The following is a 24919-nucleotide window of genomic DNA, read 5'->3' on the forward strand; positions in this document are numbered from 1 at the left end:
ATAAAATGAATTATTTAATAACTATACGATTTTTGTTACAGTTTCAAGGACCTAACGTCTTCTTCATCAGACATTGAGAAAAGACAGATGACAGCAAATCTTATATCTTCCTCAGCCGTTAGTTAGCATATTCATTTATATAATTTTAATTGTTCATATAATTATTCATATATTCATTTAATAAAATTGAAATTTGTAATATGTAACCATATCATATAATTATTTTGTTAATACATGTTAATTGTCAATGCAATTTTACAATTCTATTGATCTTTATATAAAATAAAATAACAGAAAATTGGAAATATTCAAATTGCACTAATAGTCTTATGCATTTTTTTCTATCACCTCTAATAATTTCTCCCATTGCTCATGTATATTTATACCACTTGCCCAGTTTATTAAGTTCTCCTCTTGTTATTTCTTTATTGTACTCGCTTCCTTCCACTTCCTAATAATCATTCTCTTTTTCTCTTTCTAAGCCTCCAACCCCTTCCAATCTATCCTATGTCCCGTTTCTTTACATGTTTGTAAATTGCATTATTTTTCTCTTTTCATTCGAACATCATCTTTATGTTGCTTCAATCTGTCCATGAGCCTTTTCCCCATGTATTTTATGTCACACTCACTACATTTCACTTCATAGATAACTCCTTCTTCTTCCTCCTCTATATTGCTTTCCCTCCTTTTTTTCTTTTTAATACACCTCAACAACGTTTTTCCTCCTTTTCTATATGTCTTAATACCTCCTTCTCTTAATAACTTCTTTAGCACTTCCGTCTTTTCTCCTATGCTCTGAATTCTATATCATTTCTTATTTTCTTCCTCTCCTTTCTTTTTTATATTTTCTTCTTTTTCTTTCCTTTTATCTGTTCTATCCTATATCTATTATTTTTAAGTTGTTTATAGAAATTTTCCAAATCTTTCTTCTTTTCCTCTTTATATATATATATATATATATATATATATATATATATATATATTAGGGTGGTCCTTAATTTTTGACTTCCTAATTTCTTTGAACTCACCCACTAAAATGGTTCCATATGGGACTAAATTAAGGAAGGAGAAAAATTAACTTCATTGAATAATATAAAATGGTGCCCCAAGCGACCTAAAATTTTGAATCCGATTACAGTACATAATATATGGGAAAAATCTGGAATAAAATCTTGTAATTTAGAAACGGCTTAAGAGAACGCAAAAATACCCTGGATAATAGAACTAGAGGAAGAAACACACCTAATATTGTATAGTATTGTCACAGCGGCCATCTTGAAGTCCGCCATCTTGGATTAAGATCAAAATTTTCAAATAGGAAGAGGGTCATGTGACATATCGTTTTGAGGTGGCGTTTCACCAGAAACACAAATCTGGCACTATTTTAAAGATAGCTTTAGTCGTCTAAGAATTATTACCTGTGTAAATATTTCTCTTTTTCACAAGTAATAACTTACACAAGTAAATTTAAAGACATGGGTTTGGCTCGAAAAGAACAAGAGGGATATGCGCGGCTTCATTAGAAAGAGGAACGCAAAAGAAAAATGCACTTCTGAAAATGATTTGTATGAATTTTACACCAAAATACACGGAGGTAAGCATTTCAAGAAATGAAGAGGAAAACCCAGTTGAGTATGTAAGATAAAATGTAAATATGTGCCTGTGTGCGCCCGCACCCTGCAAGAGATGTAAAAGGGGAAAACTAATTTTAAAACTCCAATACAGGTTGCTGCTATTGATCGATACAAGTCCACTGATAGAACGAGAACACATATTCTGACAGCGACGGCATAAACATTAGGCCATAATGTAAAGGAACTAGTAATAAATATGCATCGATGCTGAGAGAAAATCCGTAGCGAAGTTGCATAAGACCACAAAAACAATTTCGGAGTGCATCAAGTGCGTTAGTTGTGCAATGAGACGGAAAATTACTGCCGAATTTGACTTTTAGAGAGACTATCGACGGGTTATCAATATTTATTACAGGAGATGCTCATGAGAGGCTAATTGGTGTTCTCAGTTTATCATCATGAAGAGGAGAACGAACATATTATTTCTACTACAGTTCATTAGCTTGAAGAATGGAACTTGGTAAAGTACGTGCAGGCAGTTTGTTGTCACACTATTCCCTGCAATATGTGTCATGTGCACGGTGCTTTCATTCCGCTAGAGCAGATGCTCCAAAATGATCTTCTATACCTTCCTTGTAGACACTACATTTATGAATTTTTTTTTAATGTGTATTTGACAAGTGTTGTGTTTCGTTTGCATCTGAACCGGACGTTCCCCTATTTAAGAATTTTCAGAACGATTGGTCTAAAATAGATTGTACTAACTTTATTCTAGAATTGATGATGATAATGACGTAAGGAACAACATTTCAGATGTAAGAAATGAAGTATTGAATTTTGCTATCAAACTTGTAGAAGCAGGACACGGCAGAGAAGATTACAGTAAATTTTTAGAACTGACTTTGCCTGGAGCAATTCACCAAGCAAGGTAGATGGGAAAAGCAATATACTGTTTAAAAATATTTCTCTTTCGCCAACATTTTCGTTTAACGAAGCAAATAGAAACGGGTCTTCGGAATGCATGAATTTTTCTGATACGATTATATGTCCAAGCTTGATTTATATGTGATCAAGTATCAAATTCACCATTACAAGACCTGCAATTTTTGAAAGCTTTGTACAGTTATAGGCAAATAGATAATGAATTATCTGAAGTGGCTCTTTCTAAAATTTTCTCGGTATCTCTGGTACTTGAAGGAGGAATACGTAGCATTGGAGTTTTTTGATGATGAAGTTAACGTAGTGGAAAAACAAAAATTGGTTGAAAGAATTAAAACTGTAAGGAAAGACCGTGAAGCAGCAAAGAGGCTTGACGCAAGGATAATATCATAAAAATTCTTTCGAAAAGAGAAATCAGTGATTTTGATACAACAAACATTTTTTTTCTCGTGAGATTTAAAATACCCAAAGGGTTTCTTGAGTGTGATCCGATTTCATGGTCAGATAACAATGACTATCTTAAAGGAAAGACAATAGTTAAATTCATCTCCGTAATAAACGATGCAGCGGAAAGGGGAGTGAAACTAACAGAAAATTACAACATCGTTTTTACGAAAAATGAGTATCAGAAAAAGTTTATTTTGCACATAGTGAATTCTCATAGATAATCTTTTCCTACATGTGACAAAAGTGAACTGTGTAGTATATAAGATTGAAAACCTATTGAAAACTTACCCCAAAGCTACAGTACTACATAAATAAGGGATATTTAAATGTCTTTCATGTTATATTTTTTCTTTTTCCTCATAATGGTCTATGAATCATCTTGATGGAAAAACTTATTGGTAGTTCATGGGGAAACAAAGATTTAACTTTCTCCAGCAGTTTGTTTCCAGTTTATGTAAAATACTTCCAAACTTCTTACAAATCTGTTGTCCATATCTACAATAAAATAACATTATATCGAAGCATTTCTTTTTTCACACGTAATAACTCTTACAAGATTATTGGTAGCTTGAAAATAATACGAGATTTGTGCTTCTGGGGAAACGCCACCTCAAAATGATATGTAACATGACCCTCTTCCTATTTGAAAATTTTGACCTGAATTCAAGATGGCGGACTTCAAGATGGCCGCCATAATAATGCTATACAAAATTTGGTTGGTCATTTACTCTAGTTCCATTATCCAAGATATCTTTCCATTCCCTTAAGCCGTTTGTAAATTACAAGAGTTTATTCCAGATTTTCCCCATATACTATGTATTGTAAACGCATTCAAAATTTTAGGTCGTTTGGGGCACCATTTAAAATTATTCAATGGATCTAATTTTTCTCCTGGCTTAATTTTGTTCCATATGGAACCATTTTAGGGGGTGAGTCCAAGGAAATTTCTAAATTTATTTATTTTTGCCCATATAAATAAGGACCACCCTAATATATATATATATAGACCCTATATATATATATATATTAACACATTAAGACTAACAAATACTTTAACACTAACATAGAGAATGAAACTAATCAATATTTGAGCTTGTTGGGTTGACAATGATACCAACCTGGTACAAAGTGTTATGTTTTCAAATAGTAGTAGACGTCCATACTTTATCATATGATTGCTGACATGAAAACGTTCCTAAATATGAGGCACTGTCTTCCGAAGTTTGTGTATGGCATAAATGAACGCTGCGTCCTCCATTAAATACCTTTCTCAATTACTTATATTTGGAAACATGCAGTAGTTGTGATTTGTGAACCGTTGTGAGCCGTTAATTGACTTGACACTTGGATGCCTTGTCATTCGAAAATGAAGCGGAATGTTTAGGAACGTTTTGATGTCAGTACTCATATGCTAACGTGCGGACGTCTAGAGCTATTTGAAAAAATAGAACTTTGCACGAGGTTGGCACCTCTGACAACCCAATGACCGCAAATGGTGATTAGTTTCATTTTCTATGTTAGAGTAAATGTATTTGCACAGGCATAATTCCATTTGATAGTCTTGTTCCTGTAATATTGAACATTTCTATTCACTTTCCCATAGTGAGCCATTGTAGGGATTCGACGTAGGAGAAATTCACTTGCTCAAAATTTGACCTTTCACACTTAGGTCCTGCCTAAACCGGCCGAAATTAGTATCTTGCTATGCAGTGATAAGATAGTATACTTATGTTCACGTTCTTGGATGCCTACCGGCTGTAGAAACAATAAGAAACATGCTTTTCCTCCTCTTCTTCTTCTTGTCGTGTATTTTGTAGTTATTTTGGAACCCCTGCCCCTCCTACGAAGTGTGTAAGTATCCATGGAAGCAGACTATATGAAATGTGTCCTTTGATCGAATTGGTCTTACTTGCTAAAATGAATCTCGTATTTCATGATTCTTTTGAAAACGTGGGATGAAATTACAGCAGCAGTAGCATCGAAATTTAGCCTTGGTCCTATTCCGCTGAGACGTCTGTATAAACAAGATGAAACATGAGTTATTGGTCGTTGCTATGTGCAATTGTCATTTCCCAGGTCTTGAGTGAATAGCTAAGGATCACGATAGCTAAGGATCATGATGAAAAGTAGCGAATGAAAGGATGGTGGCGTCGTAAACGGAACGTGGTGCGTACACATATATGTTTGTGTAGATCATTCCGTTAGCAGCTCTTGCGAAGGAAGAAACGTGAATTTAAAGATGTCATCGCCAATGAATTTATTAGATAAGCTTTATATGCCATCATTAGTTCCCTTTACAAAAATGCGAGATTTAGAGATCGGCGTATCATTTCGTATTTAAACTGTGAGATAATTACAACGATATATGACAGGAAGACTTGAAGATAATAGTAAAAATAAAAATATTCGGGACATGTATCAGCGAATTTAAGAAAGGCTATCAACCTCGTGCTTATATATTAAAGAAATCTGACGGAACAGTTCTCACTGATACGGATAGCCTCTTAAATAGATGGAAAGATTTCTTTGACGATTTGCTGAACACGCAGCCAAAAACTAATGTGCGTCAAGAAAAGGAGATACACACCGCAGAACCGTATATTCCAGAACCCAATCGAATAGAAGTGGAAGCCGCTATAAAGAAATTAAAGAAACACAAATCTCCGGGTGTAGATGAAATTCCGGCTGAGTTAATTTTAGCTGGAGGCGAAAAGTTGTGGAACAAGATACACAAACTCATTCTCCTTATCTGGAACAAGGAAGAATTGCCACAAGAGTGGAAAGAGTCAATCATTGTTTCAATTCACAAGAAAGGCGACAAAACTGACAGTAATAATTATCGAGGCATTTCTCTTCTGTCAACATCCTATAAAATCCTTTCAAATATTCTGTTAGCAAGATTGACCCCATACGCAGATGAAATTATTGGAGATTATCAGTGCGGATTTAGACGAAATCGATCAACTATTGACCAAATATTTACCATTCGCCAAATACTCGAAAAGAAGTGAGAATACAATACCCCGGTACATCAACTATTTATTGATTTTAAAAAGGCTTATGACTCGGTTAGGAGAGAAACATTATACAACGTTCTTACAGAGCTTGGAATACCGAGAAAGCTAATTAGATTAATTAAGATATGTTTAAGTGAATCCAAAGTAAAGTCCGGGTAGGAAAATTTTTGTCCACGAGCTTCCACGTCGAAAATGGCCTGAAACAAGGAGATGCGTTGTCGCCATTATTATTTAACTTTGTGCTGGAATACGCCATAAGGAAAATCAAACATAGCAACCAGGGCCTAGAGTTGAACGGCATTCACCAGGTTATGGCATATGCTGATGATGTAAATTTAATAGGGGATGATAGGAGAACAGTAGAAATAAATGCAGAGATATTATTAAACGCTTGCAGGGACATGGATATAGAAGTAAATGCAGAGAAAACTAAATACATGGAAGTGCGTCGGGACCGTAATACGGCAAATTGTGGAGGCGTTAAAATATTAAATAATACTTTTGATAAAGTGGATACTTTCAAATATTTAGGATCAATATTAACAGACGAAAATCATATTCACGAAGAAATTAAATGTCGACTAAAAGCAGGGAATTCGTGTTACTATTCGGTTCAAAATCTCTTGTCGTCGCGAATTCTGTCGAGGAATTTGAAGCTTAAAATATATAAAACGATAATCATGCCTGTTGTTCTGTATGGTTGCGAAACATGGTCGCTTACTCTGAGGGAAGAACATAGACTGAAAGTATTTGAGAACAGGATCCTGAGAAAAATATTCGGACCCAAGAGGAACGAGAATGGGGAATGGCGGAAGCTTCATAACGAGGAACTACCTAGTTTATACGGTTTACCCAACACTGTTAGGGTCGTCAAGTCTAGGAGGCTTAGGTGGGCAGGTCATGTAGCTAGAATGGAAGAAAGTAGAAACGTTTTCAAAGTCTTGACTGGTCGACCCATAGGAAAACGACCATTAGGAAGACCTAGGCGCAGATGGGAGGATAATATTAAGATGGATCTCGCAGAGATAGGAATACAAAGTAGAAACTGGATGCAATTAGCTAAGGATAGAAGTCAGTGGAGAGCTTTTGTGAACGCGGCACTGAACCTCCGGGTTCCATAGGCCATAGAGTTAGTTAGTTAGTTAGTTATATGACAGGAAGACATATGTGACATTTGAAGGAGTTGAAATTGTGATTTTACCTGGACGCTGTGCTGAAAAATTGGAAGCAGATAATGGTGCAATATTAACGTATTTATAAAGTGAAATTGTATGTTTAACATATAAAGGAATGAAGATTAATTTATCTGGACGTAACATGCAGGATCTTGAATTTACTGAATTGGTATCTTGATCGTAAGTGTATGGGGGCATGTATAAGCAAGATGAAACATGAATTTTCCTCTTTGTCTTCCCCTTCATGCAGACACAGACATCTTTATGCATAGTGTCATTATTCTGTGTTGATCAACTACTGGAGTAACATGTCTTCGAGTGCTTGTGGATCACCTGTGAATACCAACAAAGGTTACTTGTTAAATGTTGAATATGGTCTTAATTCAATTAAAACCAAATTAATTTGTATATGACTTTATAGTGATACATTTGAACCAGTGATTCGTGTTGGTAAACGATTTGTGTTTGGGCTTAAGTTAAATTTGGGAGAGTGGGAGAAACTTGTACACTTAACCCCGTTCGTTTTGTACTATTTAAATTCTCAATCTTGTGCGAAAATACGAACTGGTGGTGCGACAACTAATGTGTGATGTAAAAAGATTATTGATGTTAGAAAACAAAGGAACACTTCATGCTACTCTGAACCCTGTGTACTTAACTTCAAGTGACTGGCTCTATTTCTTGGAAATATTATCGTGTATTGAACGTGCTGTGAAAAAACAGTAAAGTGTACAGTTCTGTGCTAGGTGAATATGTTTACTTGTGTACAGATTCTATTTGCAATCATGTACAATCGCAGTGTCTTACATGCAGAGGATTTGCTGGTATTCATACATATGTGAATGAACAGAGCATTATTAATGGAATGAACCTCAGTTTTCTAAGTGTATCTCTGGATAAGAACAGTGATGTGAACATTGATGGTGAAAGATAAATATTGGAAATGAAAGTATTTGCAAACAAAAACTCGTAGATTCAATTATGGCTGATTTATTTGATAGTGTGCAAACACAGCCATGGTGGGGGAAACCGATACTCAACCTTTGTAGGGTACCGACGAAGTGGACATCTGTTTATGAAGAAGAAAATCGATTTGTTTTTCATTTATACTGAACAGTGTAGTAATAAATTTAATAATAAAAATTATAGTGAAATTGAAATGTTTTATTTAGAAAATATTGTGTGTTTTGTGTTTGTTTAATACCCTTCAGTATGACGGGATTGTTTTTCTTAGTGTAATAATGTCTTTTATGATAGGAAAATCCTATCATATTTATCCTTCTATACTATAAGTACTTATGTAATAATAATGAATTCACATACTTGAAATGATTGATAAAGAAAAGGAAGAGAAGTTCGTATTTGAATTCACTATTATTATAGAACTCTGTCTTAAGTATGATAGGTGTTTTTTATTTAAAAAGAACTTTAAAATAATTAATATTAAATTTTAAAACAAAGTCCTATCGTAATAAAAATAAAGTTGTTTCATGATATATTTATTTAATTACATAATTGATCATAAAACATTTATTGGAAAATGGAAGAAAATGATAAATAAAATGTTGGGTTTCAAAGAAAAAAGAGCATAAACTATTTATTGATGATGATAATAATATTTACGCAAGAAAAAGGATCTTAAGTATAGTATATGTTTTTTTTAAAAAAAACTTTTTAAACAGTTTCTTCTTCATGTTCACTGTGTGATTTATTTTTAAAAAGGCACTTTTTATACACACAGTATAATAATTGTCTTTAAATGTACATTTGAAAGTCCCATATTGATGATGATGACTCCACACTAATTTTTATATTGATGATGACGATGAACCGTAGCTACTGTGTATTTCAGATGTAAAGCATCACGGGCAATAGCCAATGGTGCGCGATATTCCGCGCTCTGTTGCCGGATCATGGACTCCCCTTTAGCTTCTAGCTCTTCCTCCAGTTGAGATTATGACACATACATTTGCAACATTATTCTCAATGTAAATGCACTATTCCAGCAAACTCAAGAATTTTGACTGTGCATCCTAGAAATATATATAGCAATTAAATTACTTACCTATCAACTTTTCCAATGGATATGCTAAACACTCGTATTCAACACTACTTTCCCTATCGTCTATGTCAGTTAATATTTCGTCATTGTCTGAATCTGAGTCTTGTAAATTTATTGTCATGGGCTAAAAAAAAATGTAAACAAAAAATAATTCTTCGAGCCTGGTTTCGTGGCACTTTATTTTTTATTTTTATTTTTTTTAAAGAAAGCTCCGCACTTGTACTCGGTTTGCTTAAAGACATGGTAAACTATAATTTTGGAGAAGAAACGAACTACCACGAAAGAAAGTAACCCAGACACTGATGAATTCTGTTTATGCTAGAAGAGAAGTTACGTTCCAACACAACTAGCACCTTTGTTTCCTTCTCAGTTTTCATAACAAATAATATTTTTGGGCTTGGTCTATGTCACACAAAAACAATCTCTCTGATTCCTAAGCAAGTCCATATGATCGAGTTAGTTTTGGGTTACGATAATTTACGACACCATTCAGACGCCTAGTGCTTTTGAATCCCTGCTGGAGGACGAAACAGGGAATAAGTGGTCGCATATATGTAAGGTAGTGAAACGTGAAGGAAGAAAACATACTGCGTTTTTTCTGTCGAGTAAGAAAGAATTTATCCCGAAGTAAATTTCAAAACAATATTACGAACTTTCTATACTTTGTTCTTACGATGTTAGGCATATTATATATATATGAATCAGATTCCAAAGGCGTGTAGCCACGGGGGAAAAGGGGGCCCTGTCTTTCCAAACTATTTCCAACTCCAAAATGAGGTTCGTGGTATGTTTAATAAACTTATTTAATAGTTAATGCAAATGAGGGACGTTTATAATAAAATATGAAAATTTAAAAAAATCAAACATCATCAATACGGTTTCTGTACCTAATTAAAACAACTAAAATTAACCATATGTTTAATATTCTCAGTTTCCTAACTGGGAGCACACCGTACGAACTCTCTATTAGATTATTGCATAATAATATCTGAGTTGATATTTTTTCGAGTTTTTTTTCCTTTACTGTTTTAACCCATATAAATACAGTCAGATAAACAGACTGCTATAAACAGCATTTGTTTTCTTATGAATAGGTTATTGATTCATCTACAATCCGGTTTTCAACTGAGTACTGTCAAGGTCCGGCTTTTGATAAGGTAGCATCTTGAAAATATAACATGTGTATAGTATGTATGATGAGTTAACATGCTTTCATATTCTGAAAGAGATCATTTGTTATCTTTTAAATGTGTCAAAAGCTTTTCTCCCCCTGAAAGTAATGTTCCCCTAGAACAACCTGCTGGTTGCACCCATGATTATTCTGCAATAAAAGTTGAGTTCTATTTCCAAATTGAAGAAAAATCCACTGGAAATTAGACGCGGGACTCATCGCTCGTTTTACTAATTGTTTTATATGGAAACCTTTAAAAGCGTGTATCATAAAAACCAGTTGACATAAAAAGATGTAGTTTTCACGTATGTGTTTGTAATTCTTTTCTCTACTTCGTAAAGTGAGCAGTTGATGTGCTAATACAATATTCCTAATAAGCGCCTCTGGTATTGTCAAGATTCGCAGTAGCAAGTCAGCGTGCAGGACTGCTTGTCGCGAATTGTCAACACCGCTCAAAGCCAATTGGACGCCGCGTGAAGCCAACTCAAGGCCATGCCATTTATCATTTGAAATCTGCAATAGTCATACTGCACAATGATGCAAGCCCATACACACGCTGACGATCTTTTATTCTCACAAATGAAAAACTTGAAAAATATAACTTAAAATTTTTCTATAATCATAAACAAATAAAAAGTATACAAAGCAAACGAAGAAATGATAATATGTATATAAGACACGTTTTAACAGAGAAAAACGAGAAATGACTACATGCAGTAACAGATAAAATTTAAGGTTTATTTTATCTATAACAATAATGAACAAATAAAGAAATAAGAATATGTATCCAAAACAAACGAAGAAGAAATAAGAGTTATAATGAAGACATGATAACATGTATGCAAAAGAAAGAAGAAGAAATGATTACCTGTAGTAATAGATAGAATAATCGAAGATAATTTTTTCGGGTGTGGATGAGAAGTATAATGAAAATCGTTTAAGGACTTTTTTAGCTTTAAAACACAGGAATAGGTATGAATAATGTCCACATAGGAAAGATTTCACACTTTGAATTTGTTTATTATTAAATGTATAAGAAAGAGAATTTCTACGTAGAAATGAATATGCTGCATTGCATATAGAGTCAACCGTAATATATCAAAGTAGTCGGCACGTCCATCAGCATTAATATATACGGATACCCAATGGATACCGATTGGTTGGTACTAGCTGGATCTGTATTTATGATTATAGTTGCAGATAGTGTAAGATGCTTTGCTAATTCGTTGGCAGCAAATACGCAAACGTAATGATTTTGAAATAAAGAATTTGTTTGAAGTGCATTCAATAATTCTAGTGTAGAGGACATCCTGTATGAAAATGCAAACATGTACATATGTGTTGCCGGTATTGAAATAAAAATAATAATGTACCTTTAAAAATCAATGATGTTGTTCCTCTGGTGATTAACTTCTAGGAGTGACTGGAACTCGCCGTATATGATGCATGAGACAGGTGCTGGTAGAGGGTTGTTAAAATTAACTTCCAGACGAACACATTCATCCCGTGTGAGATTTCAATGCTCCACAGCTCTGGTTTCTCTATCTTGTGTAATGTCGAAATCAAAGATAGTGTGTCCTTGAGGAGAGACAAGGCGATGAATGTTGCCATGATTGAAAAAATGAATGCCTGATCCACAGAATAAGGTATGATATCAAGATATAAAGAAGATATAGGTCTTTTTCGAAATTCGGTTTTGTAGGTTTTGAAAGTACATATTTTACATCAATGTATAGTGATAAGAAATTGATGTCAATTGTTGGAAATGAAATGGGTTTGAAGGTATCGTTCCTGTATAGCCATCATTTTGAGTAAACGCCACAATCATTCTAGTTGGAAATACTCCCCTAAATAAATTATCGATTGTATTTGATTGAAGATCCTTGATCCTTTCGATATGAAAAGCAGCGTCTAAAATATTCACTTCAGCCTCAACAGACAAATCACTAGCGATGAGACAAAAGTTTTGCTTTGCAGGAGTTAACTTGATGCCTAATTCTACTCCTTTGCTTTAAAATTTATACTGATTAAAAATATCACAATGAAAATGTCCAAGCATGTCAAATTTTGCACTGTCTTTTGTTAATTCATAACGTTGTTGTAATCCCTTCTTAACAGTAGACGTTGCGTCCATATGTCCACCAGTGTCTTGAAACCATAATACATATTGAAGGTGTTTTAGCTGAATCGTTATAATTTAAAGTTTTTCGATGTATGATCGATATGGATGATTATTCGATAGAAATGAAATCAGTTTGCTATTTAAATACACTTCCATTTCACTGAACATACAATTTAAAAATCATTAATAGGAACCACAGCTTTATCTCTTCCACTAAATACTGATCCATGAGGCTTAACGATTTGAGCATCAATGTAAGGGAGAGTATGTGGTAGATATATGTATCCATCACTTGTTCCTGGGATGACAAATTCTGTAGGTGCATTATCAGCTAATGAACTGATTGGTTTATATGTTACAACATGATTATCTAATATACTGGTTTGCGTTGGTTTTCTAGAAAAATATTTAGCTCACTTTTTACACACTCGCAGGATTGATGGTGCAAGAAAGCCATTATGATGATTTAATCAAAGATTTCGTCTGATAATTTCCTCTTCTTGTAAGACTGATTTTTCTTTGTTTTCTGTGTTTGTTTCCTCTTGCACTTCTTCTTCTGTTTGATTATGTGTAATGATGAAGGGTTAAAGATGGAATGATGTGTAATTCTTCTTTTTCTTCTCTGATATCCAAATCCTAGCATAGACTTCATTTTACTTTTAGTTTTTTCTTGTAAGATCGACCTCGCTGCACCCACCGTTGATGATAGGATTCGTTAATAGATTGTTTATTGATGATTACATCATTAGTAATGTTTGCTTCAGATTTTAATAATTTCTTTCCTATTGTGTAGCTCCTTGTTTTATTAATGGCATGACAGAACGAAATAATCCTCCAGAGAAACTTCCAATACCATGTCCAACTTGATAAGTTGATCCAACATAAACATTTCCAGTTCCAGAAAGAGCTTGTTTTTGATAATATTGTAAATATGGTTTATTCATAATTGTTGATGTTGGCGCACTGGTTGAAAATGTAGTTTAACGCATACAGTTCCGAAAGTGAATGCCAGTGGAGAGCCTGTACTATCCCTTATATCTATTTTGATGTGTTCAAAATGCATCTTTTCTATAAGTACATAATGTGGAGGATTAAAAATGTCTATAGCACTACTTCCAAATGTATGACTCACAGGATTCATATTTATGATACGTAATCTACGTACTGTATCTCCAAGAAATACGAATTGAATTTTATTACAATATACATACATTATAGATGGAAGTCCTAAACGTAAATTTGGAATTCTTTGACCATGTTGCATATCCTTCAAATCAAAGTTTGGATCAAACCCCAACATCGCACTAACACCTGATAATGCAACGTCCACATCTATGTCTTTATTAAGGGTCGTATAAAACAGGTATTACTTTCACGAATGTAGGAAATATGTAAATTTGTCAATCTGTTGCGCGTATTAATTATCTTTATCAACTCTGAAATATCAGTATAATAACGCACAGGAATAGTTACAAAGTTCCATTCATCACTTGTTGCAGGTTTGTAAAAAGATTATTATTTTGTTCATTAATATTTAAAATTGAAAGATAATGAATCTCAACAATAGCCAATTCCCACATTTCACGCAATTCCATTCGTTGATGAAGTTTAGTAGTGTATGATATTAAAGTGTTATCAGGAAAATATTGCATAGATCTATTACTGGGAAGCGTAACGTAAAAATCTCCATCAGGCTCCATTGTACTCCTTGATCTTTACGGATGATGCAGATATCCAGGAATCGAAAGAAGAAGGATATCCTTTCCAATGAACAAGATATTCTTTTTTGCTACCTTTTCTTCTTGTACGTATGATTTTATCTATCTAAAACGTTTTTGATAACGTCAGGGTTTGTAATTTCTCTCTATGAAATAATCCATCCAGTGGTTCATTGTTTAAATCTTCTATTTCATAAACAGGTGGATCTCTAGGTATTATTTTCTTCACTTTAAATATTTCCCAAGTCCAGTTTTACATTTATCATATATCAAATGTGCGTTTAATTTTACTTATTCATACTGTATCGACAATCTTAAGATGTTTTGAGAAATCTCATTTCTTCCTCTTCTTCATTTTACTATCATACTGAATATGCCATACTTGTAATAGGTTATTTTTGGAAACATTAGCAGGTGACATCTTATTGCTTGAATGATAACCTTCATTGCATGATTTCACAAGAAGAGGTAACACATTTAAATAATTATACGTTTGATACGCTGTGAAATACTTCCACATTTTTTTCTTTTAGAGTTCTGTTAAGACGGTCTACAATAGCAGCCTTTACATCAGGATTTTTAGTTGTAATATGTTTTATTTGGTTTTCTCTCGCGTACTTCTATATTGTCTTATTAGTAAACTCACTTGCTTTATCTGTTCGGAATGTAATTGGTTTTCTGTCTTTGAAAACAGTTTTTAATGCTTTTAAGACATCATTTGTACTTTTAGATTTTAATTGCAGAGCCCAGGCATATCGACTGAACACATCTATCATTTTAAGAATATAACGATATCAGTCATTAAATTTATGAAGAGACTGAAAATCATTAATATCACTTTCCCACTCATCACCTGTTATTCACTACATATAAATCTGTTTTAAAACAACGACGTATTGGCTTGTGTAACGTAAATGTTGTTTGCTTCAGTAACCATTTTCTTGTAAAGTGAATAGGAATTTTCTTCTTTGTAGCTATCCACAATTTTTTGCAATTGAAAACGAAGCAGGATATGAAGGGTTATAGTAAATTTTGCTTAACTGTTTGCTTATGGTTTCCATCTTGACCATACTGGACGTTTACACGCACTTTTCCTTTTTCTTATAGGTGATATTACTTTTTATTTTTCTTCTTCTTCGCCTTCTACAAACGATTTCAGAGATACTTTTCCCTTGACGATGTTGCTAATGATGATGCTTTAGTTCGTCGTAAAATATAAGAGAAACGTTTTGGATTTCCAATAAGTTCCTGTGGTATGTTATTGGAAGATAAATAATTACAAATTTTTTCCCATCCAGGTGGATTTGTGTGATTACGTGATTGTGATACATCACAAATTAAATGTACAAAGTGAGATCCTTCCAGTTTATCACCTTTGATGTAAACAGTTCTTTTATTATCCCAAGTGATAATATCATCATGTTTCATTCTATGCAATAGTAATTCAGCTCTTTTACGAAACACTTTGGGTATAGATAACAATATTTCATCTTCTACTTCAGGCTTCTCTGATTTAGTTGACGTAATCGAAAATGTCAAAAGTTCTTCTTGAATTCGTATTAAATGTAAATATTTTTCAAGAACATTATTATATTCATTCTATTGTTCTTTATCACTAAGAGAGAATAAATGTAAAATCTGTTGCATTTTAGAACCAAATTAGATTTTTTCCAGGGCTGCTAATGATGCTGGTGTTTGTATACGATTAAGAACTTCAGGTGGAACTAAAATCATTTTCTTTGTGTGTTCCATTGTACTAACGGAATAGTAAACTAGACAATGCACCACTTAAAATAGGAGCTAATAATGCCGGTAGGAATCCACCCTGTTGCACAAATAAATGCTTCTACTTTCAATGAAGTTTCCTTTGTTCACAAGATGTCGAAGTGTCCTCTTGTATCGCTTTAATCTTGCTTTCTGTGTCTTTGTAAGAGGTACTTTGCCTTTTAATACATTATAACAACATTCGCAATTACTACGAATCACTGAAGAGTCTGCATTTGCCACTATAGCTTTACTTAATTTAGGATTTGCTTTGCTGAGCGTAAGATCTCCGTTTTCTACTCTTGGAGACATATTGACAGAATGAACAAACACAGTTTAAAACTAGCATTATAAACACATCTTCTTCTGTTTCTATTTCCTTGGAGCGTAAACGTAATGGTAAAAATCATGAGGGAAGATATTTGTTTGAAAATGAAGTACATATGACATATCCTGTTTGAAATCAATAAATAAATATCCATGTGGTAACTTTGTTGCGTCGTTGAAACTTTCTTGAAGAAATTTTGGATTCTCAGGAGTTAGATGATAACTCATATGTTTAATTTGTGGTTTATCTATTGGATTATTAAATAATATGAGATAAGAACAATTCAAGCTCATATCTCTGCTTCCTTTTCCCTGACAAAATATGTTTTGTGTAATAAATATTACACTGAAATTTCTATGATCAGAACCTTTTGGAAATAAATTAAGTATATTGTGGTTCACTTCACACATATGATCACTTCATCAATATTATAAGATGAGGTCCAGTTTAAGGTAAAAAGTGTTTTGTTCGAGGTAATCCTTCAATAAATTGTACTTTCGTCGAAATTTCTCTGTGTGCATTTTGACATTCTTCATAGTACCAATAAATATGACGAAACGATGTAATAACCATACGTGATAAATTAGGCAGGAATCATATTACAAAGGAAGTTTTCGCACATATACGTGGTCCTGCAACAATACATGAAAAGGGATGTTTCCACGTCGTATCCATGTTAAAGAGTATGATAATTCTCCCTTCATCCGTATATTTACAAAGGACCGTATTACTTTTCTCTTCGTTTGTTGGAAGGAGTGTATCCATATGGAAGAGTATCGTATGAATTTAAAATTCTACGTCGTTTTATATAATGCACCGTATAGACTTTTGTTTCGGGCTTGCTAACGATAGTATGATTTCTCCTACTACATTTTTTCTCGTTTAATTTTGACTTAGATAGGTCGAGATTTTTCTTCTTCTGCCTCCTCTTCATTATCTACTATCATTTTCTTAATTACAACAAAATTAGGTGATTAGAAAATACATAATTTAATGAAAAGTCTCGTGTTTTGCATACTTGGTACTCCTTCCTTGTACTGCGATCAAAAATAGGTAACGAATAACTCTTGGGTCCAGCTGACTCATATTCTGAGATATATGTCTCTTTACCATATTCAGTACTTCATTTGTTAAATAACCTAAAAAGCCACCAGTGGGAATATTACTTTTACCAGGTTTGTGAGTTTAAATTACTGAATCAGTATTAAAATAAAATACTCTTTCTTGTAGTTGTTCTAAATACTTGTCAATTCCAATGTTGCTTGTGCTGTTGTGTATGCGGCTATGACAATGTTTACTGTTGCTAGTGAAACAGGAAATTCATCTGTGTATTACCAATATATATACACAACATGTCACCATTTATTGGAAATATTTGATGTACGTCTATATCATGGGATGTTAATTTATCATATAATTTCTTGGGGTCATTAATGATGCTTTCATAACCCACGTTCTCTTGCTGACCAAATTTTCCCCTAAACTAATTCAACATTAATTTAGCGAAACTCCTAAGTGCTGGAATATGTTTAATTTTCTTTATATCTAGACGTATTCCTTCCTTTTTCATAAAATTGCTGTATATACTTCTCTTTAGCTCATCTGTTTCACACCATGATGGCCATCCACTAGCTTCCGATTTGGCTTTTAGGAAGGTGTTTATGTATTCTGCAAATAAGCCGCCACTATTTGATTCTTCATCATATTGTACAACATCATAAGCCCAAATTTCATTAACATCCGTTATTTTGTACCCCTTTTTCAATGCTTTTCTTACTTCATCGGCTACCAATGTATCATGTAGAATTTGGTGCTCATCACTGTGAGTAGAAGGGGCCTGGTTTAGTTCATTACAACATGTACGACAAAGTGGAAAAAATAATATATCATTTGATTTGAAAGGCAGCATCGGATGGAAAAGAGTTTTTGAAGGAAGAATGCTTAAATTAACTAGAGCGTTCATCTCTGGTGCTTGGAGTCCAGGGTTCAAACCCTGCTCCCGCCAAGTGAACTTTGTGGTGGACAAACACCATGTGCGTGGCTTTTCTCGGGGTTCTCCCGTTTCCTCCCACTTTCTCCATTCCACCATTTCATTCATCTCTCATCATCACCGTCTCCTTTAGCCTAACCGGCATAATTGTGGGACGTAAAACTCAAAAATTTCATTTTCACTTCAGCCCCCTGTAGGAGATCCACTGCAACCCCAATAGATGATGAGCTGATAAGATCGGAATTTCATCACTGGTCACAGATCCCGCAAATTATGTATTTGACAGTAATATCGAACATTTTGAAATATTTTTACACGTTTCGATACTTGAGCCCCCTGGTGGACCTTCACTCCAACCCCAATTGATGATGAACCGATGTGGTCAAAGTTTCATCACTGATCACAACGACCCCGAAATCTACGAATTTGACACTAAAATTGAGCATCTTGAAATATTTTTACATGTTGATACTTCAGCCTCCTGGGACCTACTCTTCAACTCTCGTACATGATGAACTGATGTGGCCGGAGTTTCATCACTGATCACATCAACCCCGAAAACTACGGATTTGATACTAATGTCGAGCATTTTGAAATATTTTACATGTCGTGATACTTCAGCCCTCTGGTGGACTTCCACTCCAACCCCCATAGATGATGAACTGCTGTGGTCGGGGTTTCATCACTGATCTCAGCGACCCCGAAAACTATGGATTTGATACTAATGTCGAGCATCTTGAATTATTATTATTTTTACATGTTTCGATACTTCAGCCCCCTGGTGGACCTCCACTCCAACCCCAATAGATGATGAACTGATGTGGTCATAGTTTCATCACTGATCACAGCGACCCCGAAAACTATGGATTTGACACTAATATCAGCATTATAATTTTTTACATGTCTTGATACTTCAGTCTCCTGAGTAACCCCCTCTTCAACCCCCCAAGATGATGAACTGTTGTGGTCGGAGTTTCATCACTGACCACAGCGACCCCGAAAATTATGGATTTGAATCTAATGTCGAACATTTTGAATTATTATTATTTTTACATGTTTCGATAACCACCCCTATTATGGGTGTTCTTTACCTCACGGGGATAACTTTGAAAGTAACGTGAACTAGATTTTACACCCAAAAACGCTTCGTCTAAGTCTGAGACTATGACCAAATTTTGATAACTTTCGACTCACTCATCTGACAACCCAGACCACATACATAGAGGCAGATAAAAAGATATACACTTTTATTTTATACACGAATATACGAATTCTCATACTACTTTCATGAAATACGATATTCATCTTAGCAACTAAGACCAATTCGATCAAAGGACAAATTTCATACAGCCTGATACCAAAACCAGTTTCCATGCACACTCACGTCAAAGTCTATTCAATGTTTATGGGGGCACCTGCATATACGAATTCTCATCTTACATGTTCAAAAAAATCATGAAATACGAGATTCACCTTAGCAACTAAGACCAAGTTGCTCAAAGGACACATTTCATATAGTCTGCTCCCATAAACCCTTAAACTCTTCGCAGGATTGGCAGAGAGGTCCAAAATAAGTACCCAATACACGGAAAGAAGAAGACGAAGAAGAAGAAGAAGAGGAAAAAGCATGCTTCATCTTGTTTCTACAGCTGGTAGGCGTCCAAGAACCTGAACATAAGTATACTACCTTATTACTGTATAACAACATAATAGTTTCGACCGGGTTAGGGTCAAAGGTCACATTTTGGCCAAGTGAATTTCTCCTCCTTTCGACATTTGAACATCCTGTATCTCGGAAACGAAGCGGCATCAGTTCCATGTTTATAGAAATATCATAAAATAACTGCGCAATCGTAACAAACTTGTAATTGCGGTAATGCACCAATTTTACACTATGTGCAGTACGTAGACCGAGCTCTGATTTTGAGGGGCACATTTGGAAATGGAAACAGCTTGGTCCCCAAATATAGTGAGTTTACAAATAAATATATAGTAAACTCATAACATTTGAGGACAAGCTAAAGGGGGGGGGGTGATTGCTTCAAAGACCAGCAGAGGGATGATTGCGAAAGGAAATACATGTATGTCTCATATCACTTTCATACCGAAGGATGCTGTCTTGAAATACAGTATGTTCTGGCACTGTTGCTCTCAAGCAACACAGTTTTCAAAGGTGTAATTACTACTTTAGTAAGATAGATATTGCCAGAATATTCTACATAAATATCAAGTGAACCTTTGCCTAGCATGAAGTCAAACTGCAAAACGAAACTTTATTTATTCAGTGCTGCACACAATAAAACAAACAAGAGGGAAACGCAAGGCACCAAACGTTGGAAAGACGTCAATACCCCAGTAACATATATGGGTAAACTTTCGAATTTCCGGAGCGCCAAAAAAAAGGAGGTGGGCTGATAAGGGCCATTTTTTGCCCATCAGGCCCGAGATGTGAAATGCATGGTTTTCAATAGTATACCTCATAAAAATAAGAAAACAAATATATTTTAACGGAAAGCGCTATAAGTGAGAGGTAAAAAAAATAAATAAAGAGGTAAGTCGTGTGTTAATGAAGGAACGTAAACACTAATGTCATGAGTTGTAATCCGAGAAAGCAATAGTAAATAGAACACTAACGGCAAGAATAAGAAGAATGAAGTCTACTACGACTATGAGATCAATATATTACATCGGATATAATCAAGCATAGATAATAATCAGACAGCTGGAGACACTTGTAGCTAGTTTGCAGATTAGGCATCGTGCTTGCTGTCGTCATCCGAATCGCCACTGGACCATCCTGCAGGCGCCATCTTGTAGTGTATGAGTATATTCTAGACTTGGTTTCTTAACTGCGGTGGTATTGTGGCGCCAGTAAGCCAGAAACCATAGTACGGAAGCAACATGCGCACAACATCTGACGAGCCGTGCGCCTACTTTACATTGACAGTACCACTGTATGTGTGCGATGTTGTTTTGCTCTGTTTTGATCCAAATATTATAGGTTTTAAATCTTATGTGTCGTGATCGTAACTGAACTCGGAGAACAGAAGCATCGTCGTGATGTACCTCGTATGTACAGAGAGTACATTCCTTCGTCACTTAAGTGCTCGTGAGTGTAAGATTGGCTATATATATATATGGGGATGGGGGTGTTTGTGGGTATGGGTATGTATTAACTTGGATCGGACACATCAGGTAGTTATTGTTGGTCGTTGTTTTGTTGTTTTTCATCTTTCCCTTAGTATTGCAATATAGCGTATCAATGAATTCCCATAGGTTCTTCATTGACGCGTGGTATGTATGATTCTTCGATATATATATATATATATATATATATATATATATATATATATATATATATATATATATATATATATATATATATATATATATATATATATTGCAGAAATTCATGCCATTCTGCGACTGGTTTTCCTGCTCGCACTTTTACTCATACCACTTTCAGAAATGACACGCTTTCTCAATACTCCATAACATGCTGTCTCTAGTTTTGCTGCCCTACACACACATCCGCGCAAACAATACATTTTCTTCATATATTTTATTGACATGCTGAGCATGTATTTTCAGTCACAATCGGTAAATAACATCAGAGCTGAAGTCTCCAGTTGAACTCGTACATTACAGCGTATAAACGGTAGTCATCGCTCTATACTCTCGCGCAATACATTTTGTTCTCTAATAGGTAGAAGGACACACTGAACCAAAATCAATTAGTACTCATATCAAAGGTTACACAGCGTTATATTATGACGAGTCAGATTTATTTTGGTTCATCGACTCCTTCTTCCTAAAAGCCTCCATCAAAGACAGCAAACATTACCAAAATGTCGCAAAACGCTGAAACGAACTCTTTTTGGGCACTCATTTCTATGACTTACTATTTTCTTTATCACGTATCTATTATGTTTACATATGCAACATATCTTCTAGTATACAAATACATTGCAAACTTGTCGGAATCGGACACTTCATTTTTCAGTTGTCTGATGGGCGAAAAATGGCCCTTATCCGCCCACCTCCTTTCCGACAAAAGAGAGTTTGCTTGTAGTCATGATTGCCAAGTAGAAGACATACAATAAATATACTCGTGAGGAAAAATATAGAATATAAGGCCAAATGAAGGATTGTACTCGTAAACAAACTAAAGACGAATCAGTTGTCGCGTAGTAATTGTGGTTCAGTGGTCAAGGCGCTCAACTAGTAATCTGAAAGTTCTCGGATCGGACCCGAATTCGGAAGAGCCGAATTTTTACATTTTTTTTTTCTGATTGATCGGCGATGACACACGTGTTATTATCTTCAGATATTTGAATACTCGGATGTTTCAATACTTCAACCATCAAATCTTTAGAAATAATTATAGTAATAAATAATAAACTAATAACACTGTTCAACAAATTTTGATCGAAAGTATGTACATTCTTTGAAATTGCGATTTTTACATTCATTTAACACTTTCCGGATCCGGGGTTTTTGGGTTATTTTTTAGACTTTCAGTCAAGCAGCTACTGCATGGTCACTATTTATCCTAGAATCGTAGTTCATACCTCATTCTCTTCAGAATAGAGCTGGCTTTCAAATGGTACTACTTGCATGCTCATACCATATACCAAGAGCGGGAAAAATGATGTCAAAGGGAAAATTTCGGAGGGAAAATTTTTTCTCGCACTTTGGGCCCCTCTGGAGCGGCCTGATGTGAACGTAGCCATCTAAAAAAATCTGGTAAATAGCACTTGGTATACTGAATGTGTGTGCTAAATTTCAAGTTTCTATCTTGAATACCAAGGGCGGGAGAAATTTTATCAGGAATTCCCACCTTGCCCCAAATTACCGTAAAACACCATGATCTCAGGTAAAAAAAAATTACCCTAGGGTCCGTAATTAACCTAGGGTCATGTTTCGCCCATCATTCTCTTCAGAATAGAACTGCCTTTCAGGCGGTATGACTCACGTGTCTCCATCATGCATCTAAGGCGGGAAAATGAGGAAAAACGGGATTTTTGGGGTAAAAATATCCTTTTTTCAACTTTTAGCCCCCTGGACCCCCCTGTTTTATCACAGAGATATGAAAAAAATCTGGTGGGCTGAATGTTTATGCACAATTCCAATTTTCCAGGTGTAAAAGTAAGCCCGCAAAAAAAAAATACCGAAAATGTCCCATATTCCCGTATACCGAGGGAAATTTTTAAACATTCCCTGAGACATACCTAATTACCCTAGGGTCATGTTTCGTCTATCATTCTCTTCAAAATAGAACTGCCTTTCAGGTGGTACCATTCACTTGTCCCCATCATGTATCTAAGGTGGGTAAATTTCGTGAAAGGAATTTTTTGGTAAAAATTTCCCTTTTTCAAGGTTTAGCCCCTCTGTACCCCCTGTTTTAACGCAGAAACCTGAAAAAAATCTGGTAAATACTACTCGGTGGACTGAATGTTTTTGCAGAACTTCAATCTTATAAGTGCAAAAATAAGCCCGCAACAAAGTAATACCGAAAATGTCCAAAATTTCCCTATACAGAAGTATATTTTGATAAAAATTTCCTGACACTTCCCTAATTATCCTAGGGCCATTTGTCGCACATCATTCTCTTCAGAATAGAACTGCCTTTGAGACGGTATGACTCACGTGTCTCCATCATGTATCTAAGGCGGGAAAATTAGGAAAAACGGGATTTTTTGGTAAAAATATCCCTTTTTTCAATTTTAGCCCCTCTGGTTCCCCCTGTTTTAACGCAGAAATCTTAAAAAAATCTGGTAAATACTACTCGGTTGGCTGAATGTTTGTGCAAAATTTCAATCTTCTACGTGCAAAAATAAGCCCGCCAAAAATACTTTACAAAACCCTCCCAAAATAAATATTACACGAAAATATATATTTAGAATTATGACGTCATCACCTCCTATGTCTCGACGCAGGAAGGTGTGAAACCATACGTGATGTGTTCTACAATGCCTCTGGACTAGAAAAATAAACAAAAAAAACCGGATGAAAAAGCTCAAATAGGAGAGTTATAACGCAATGTACCATGAAACACCCCTATGGTACAGATTGTACCATGGGATCCCCAAAGGGTTAAGCATAATATAAACGGAAATGGTAATAGAAGAATTTTCTTAGCTCAGATTGTGAAAAAAACGCCCTTGTACAACAGTAGCTGTATATATACCAATGTATTAATATTTACAGAACATTTAAGCAAAATCCTTGTAAAAAACCTACATTTCACTTTTTTAAATCTATTTCACTGTGATGTGATAAGCTGGGGAGTTAAGAAGTACCCTAACCTATAGCTTTCTATATCTTTATACTTCCTTTTTCAAAATTGCGCAAATACCAGTTTCACAGCGACACAGAAAATAAAGTAACCGTGGTCAAGTTAAACATTAACAATTCCGTAATAAAAATAAGTATTAACATCAAAACATGAAAAATATGTACAAATATCTTTTTGTGCAAAAACTACACTGCAATGTAGACAAAAGTTTCAAGTGATCCCTTGTACAGGATTATGTTTATTTTATTTTGAAACGTATTTGCTTGGCTTGCCTCTTGTAGGTTACATCTGGAGCATCCCTTGTAATAGTCCAA

Source organism: Thermobia domestica, chromosome 12 (genome assembly GCF_964235325.1).
Source record: "Thermobia domestica chromosome 12, izTheDome1.hap1.1, whole genome shotgun sequence".
In the NCBI taxonomy this organism is placed as follows: Eukaryota; Metazoa; Arthropoda; class Insecta; order Zygentoma; family Lepismatidae; genus Thermobia; species Thermobia domestica.